The sequence below is a fragment of the Oryctolagus cuniculus genome, chromosome 13, assembly GCF_051225735.1.
Source record: "Oryctolagus cuniculus isolate XC-2025 breed Fujian yellow rabbit chromosome 13, ASM5122573v1, whole genome shotgun sequence".
NCBI classification, from domain to species: domain Eukaryota; kingdom Metazoa; phylum Chordata; class Mammalia; order Lagomorpha; family Leporidae; genus Oryctolagus; species Oryctolagus cuniculus.
Window position 1 is genome coordinate 48,086,754 of NC_142879.1, and position 4,864 is coordinate 48,091,617.

The 4,864-nt window shown below is 45.2% G+C and overlaps 1 protein-coding gene across 50 annotated transcripts in view; it reads left to right on the forward strand.

Annotated features, from left to right (window-relative positions):
* The window catches only part of MLLT10 (MLLT10 histone lysine methyltransferase DOT1L cofactor), a 217,751-nt gene that overhangs the window by 207,918 nt on the left and 4,969 nt on the right, over positions 1–4,864 (forward strand). The window lies entirely within an intron of this gene.

Sequence of the window (4,864 nt, forward strand, 5' to 3'; positions counted from 1 at the left end):
TGGAGAGAAAACTGTTCTGGGCATCACAGTACAGTTGGCTCTCTCTGGCTGCAGGTTCTGCATCTGTGAATGCAGCTAACTGCAGACTTAAAATATTCAGGAAAAAAATTGTGTCTGTACTGAAAATCTATAGTTATAACAGTATTTACATTATATTAGGTATTAATACATCATCTAGAGATGATTTAAAGTATGCAGCAGGAGGTGCATAGGTTCTGTGTAAAAGACTGCACCATTGTAGATGAGGGAGTTGAGCATCTATGGAGTTTGGTTTCTTAAGGTTTGGGGCAGGAGGTGTTTTGGAACCAATCCACTATGAAGGTGAGAGATTACTGTACTAAGGTTGGACAGTTCTATTTAGATGTTGAAGTGAAATGTCACGTGGTCAGGTGGTATGGGTCTGGGGTCCCCAGAAAGGGTGCAGTTAGGAATAAGAATTTGAGGTCATTGCTTTATAGATGATGCTGCGAGCTGTAAGATTTGATGTGATCTCCTGTGATACAAGGACTGGGCTCTCGGCACCCTGGAGGAGGAGAATGAGTTGATAACAAGGAAAAGTGTTCAGTTGAGTAAAGAGGGAGAAACAAGAGTGCTAGCCCTGTGGCTGGGCACAGAGTGTGTCTAAGCAGGGAGGAGCAGCTATGAAATGCTCCTAGTGGAAAAAGTGGGAACTGATCATTGTTTCTGGTTGCTTAGAGGTTTTTGACAAAGGCAGTTTTTGTGTAATTGTAGTAAAAATCCTAATTGAGTGGCTCAAAGAAAATTAGGACGTGAAGATGAAGTATAGCGAACTTAAGACATTAAGTATAGAAAGCAGAGAAATGGGCAGCTACAGGAAATATAAGGGCATTGTAGAAACAAATGTATTTTGAAGTTGCCAGCTTACATGTGTTGAAGGGAGGCGATAGACAGGAAGCAGAGGTGATACCTACATTTCAGTTACAGATCAGGAAGAGCACCTATAGCTGGTTTGGTGACAAATGGGTTGTGGAAATAGCACTTTTAATGTCTATTATTTTCTTAATTAGAAGTATCAGCAGAGTGAGTGACAGAGACAGGGGTGTTGATGGTTGGAGGGGAGAGAATCTGTGAAACAGCTATCTTGGAGAAGGGGAGAAAGAATTAAGACATGTGAATGTGTGGCTCAGGCTAAGGGCAGTAGTCTCCCTCTGTCGTAAATAAAACAAGACCACACTGACAAACTGAGTAGCTTTTCTCCTGTTCCGTTTCCATGGCACACTTCACTTAGTTGGGCTACTTGGAGAATGACTGTTAAATAAACATTGGGGTCATCCTTTGTTTTTCATTTCTTCATAAAGTTAATTTATGTGCTTTCTTGCTTTAGTAAAAAACATTGAAAATACTTGTTTTGATTCTGGATCACTGTTTTCACTGTCACTGTTCTTAGAATGGTATAAAAATAGATGATATCTAAATACATTAAAATGTGATGTTTTCTTACCACTTGCTTTATTTCACTGATTTATTTATTTAAGATTACTTATTTGAAAGGCAGAGTGGCAGAGAGAGGGAGGGACAGAGAAAGAGATCTTCCATCTGCAGGTTTACTCCCAAAATGGACCCAGCGTCTGTGGCTGGGCCAGGTTGAAGCCAGGAGCCCAGAACTCCATCCTGGTCTCCCATATGTGTGGCAGGGGTCCAAGCACTCCGGCCATCTTTCCCCTACTTTCTTAATCACATCACTAGGGAGCTGGTTTGGAGGTCTGGAAGTAGAAGAGCCGAACTCAACCTGGCACTCCAGTATGACTAGCATCGCAAGTGGCAGCTTAATGTGCTGTGCCATATTGCTTGCCCCACTTGCCTGACATAATATGAAATATTAAAATTCCAACCAGGTAGCGGGTTAAGCCGCTGCCTGCAGCACCAGTGTCCAATATGGATGCTGGCCAGTTTGAGACCCAGCTGCTTCACTTGCAATCCAGCTCGCTGCTAATGGCCTGGGAAGGCAGTAGAAAATGTCCCAGGTGCTAGGGCCTCTGCACCCATGTGGGAGACCCAGAAGCAGCTCCTGGCTTCAGCTTGGTCCAGCCATTGTGGTCATTTGTGGAATGAAGCAGCATACAGAAGCTCTCTCTGTCTCCTCAACCCCCTCTCTCTGTGACTCTGGCTTTCAAATATATTTAAAAAATAAAATTATAAAAATTTTAAAAAAGAAATATTCAAACTCAGTTTGAGTTTCTTTCTAATAGTTAAAATTTTGCTCTGTTAATGATAGCACATATGGATGTTTCATTTTTAGAACATGGTTGATAAAGGAATTTTCAGCACAAATTATTTTTCAGAGATCACAAGAGCTAAATGGATTTCAACTCTGCTTTTTCTTTCTTCTTCTTCTTTATATTTATTTTTTTAGACAGGCAGAGTTAGACAGTGAGAGAGAGAAAGGTCTTCCTTCCTTCCGTTGGTTCATCCCCCTAATGGCTGTTACGGCCAGAGCTATGCCGATCCAAAGCCAGGAGCCAGGTGCTTCCTCCTGGTCTCCCATGCGGGTGCAGGGCCCAAGCACTTGGGCCATCCTCCACTGCCTTCCCGGGCCACTGCAGAGAGCTGGACTGGATGGAAGAGGAGCAACCGGGACAGAATCAGGCACCCCAACCGGGACTAGAACCTGGGTTGCCGGCGCCGCAGGCAGAAAGATTAGGCTAGTGCGCCATGGCACCGTCCTGCTTTTTCCTTCTTTAGCAGAGTTCGTGCAGTTCGTTCATTTAGAGATTTTAAGTTGGCAAATTTTTATTTTAGAACACGTATACATCCTCTAGTTTTTAAAATTTTTTTTTCATTTTATGTGAAAAGTAGACCCAGAGCCAGAGGGAGAACGCAACATCTGGTTCATTCCACAGATGCCCACCAGAACTAGGGTGGGCTCTGTTAGGAGCCAGGAATTGTATTAGGGCCTCCTACATGGTTGGCAACCCCAGTACTTGAGCTGCCTCCCAAGGTATACAGTAGCAGGAATTCAGATTGGAATTGGAACTTGGATTAGATCCAGGCACTCCAATATGGATGTGGCTTTTCCAAGAAGTATCTCAACTGCTGTGTCAGACTCCTACCCTCTACCTCATCCATCTTAAAAATAACTAAGACTGAACTTCCCATCGGTTATCACCCTTGGGGATGACACTGTGGCATAATGGGTAAAGCCTTTGAAATAAGTAAATTATTTACTATTTATTATTTAATTAATTATATTTATTATTTAATAAGTAAATCTTTTTTAAAAAGATTTATTTATTTAAAAGAATTACACAGAGGAGAGGCAGAGAGAGGGAGGGAGGGAGGGGTGTCTTCATCTGCTGGTTCACTCCCCAGTTGGCTGCAATGGCCAGAGTTGTGCCAGTCCGAAACCAGGAGCCAGGAGCTTCCTCCAGGTCTCCCACACAGGTGCAGGGGCCCTAGGACTTGGCCATCTTCTGCTGCTTTCCCAAGTCATAGCAGAAAGCTGGATTGGAATTGGAGCAGCCAGTACTTGAACCAGCACCCATATGGGATGCTGTCACTGGAGGCAGTGGCTTTACCCGCTACGCCACAGTGCTGGCCCCAGTAAATAAATGTAAAAAAAAAAAAAAAGAAAAAATTTTTTTCCCCACCCTCTTTCTCTGCTTCTTATTGCCTCCCAGCTGACCTTCCTATTGTGGAATTCTGTGGTCGATCTCATTTTCTTTTTACCCGACCTGGCAACAGCATTTGACAGTTAATCATTTTTCATCCCATTAGCTTTTTTTTTTTTTTTTTTTTTGGCAAGCAGAGTTAGAGAGGGAAAGGTCTTCCTTCTGTTGGTTCACCCCCCAAATGGCTGCTACGGACAGTGCTGCGCCGATTCGAAGCCAGGAGCCAGGTGCTTCCTCCTGGTCTCCCATGCAGGTGCAGGGCCCAAGCACTTGGGCCATCCTCCACTGCCTTCCCGGGCCACAGCAGAGAGCTGGACTGGAAGAGGAGCAACCAGGACAGAATCAGGCGGGCGCTCCGACCGGGACTAGAACCCAGGATGCTGGTGCCGTAGGCGGAGGATTAGCCAAGTGAGCCGCACCACCGGCCTAGCTTATTATTTTTTTAAAATATTTATTTTGGGGCTGGTGCTGTGCCGTGGGAGGTTAAAGCCCCAGCCTGCAGTGCTGGCATCCCATGTGGGCACCGGTTTGAGTGTTAGCAGCTCCATTTCCAATCCAGCTCTCTGCTGTGGCCTGAGAAAGCAGCAGAGGATGGCCCATGTCCTAGGGCTCCTGCACCTTTGTGGGAGACCTGGAAGAAGCTCCTGGCTTGTGGCTTTGGATCAGCTCAACTCTGACTATTGTGGTCATTTAGGAACTGAATGAGTGGATTGGAAGACCTCTCTCTGTCTCTCTCTCTGCCTCTACTTCTCTCTAACTCTGCCTTTCAATAAATCTTTTTTTAAAGATTTGTTATTTATTTGAAAGGCAGAGTTACAGAGAAAGGGAGGAGAGACAGGGAGAGATCTTCCACCCGCTGGTTCAGTCCTGAAGTGGTCACAGTGGCAGGGATGGGCCAAGCTGAAGTCAGGAGCCAGGAGCTTCTTCTAGGTCTCCCACACGGGTGCAGGGGCCCAAGCACTTGAGCCATTTTCCACTTCTTTCTTAGGCACATTAGCAGGGAGGTGGATTGGAAGTGGAGCACCTGGGATTCAAACTGGTGCCCAGTACACAGATGGAGGCTTAACCCACTATTCTACCATGTCAGCCCCCCCAGCAGCTTTCAGGATGCCACATTATCTTGGCTTTCTTCTGACCTCACTGTTTCATCTTTTTTCTTTTAAACCTCCTTTCCTGGGCCCCTGTTTTCTTCAGCCTCTTAACTTGAAAGTGCCCTAGAATTGAATGACCTTCAG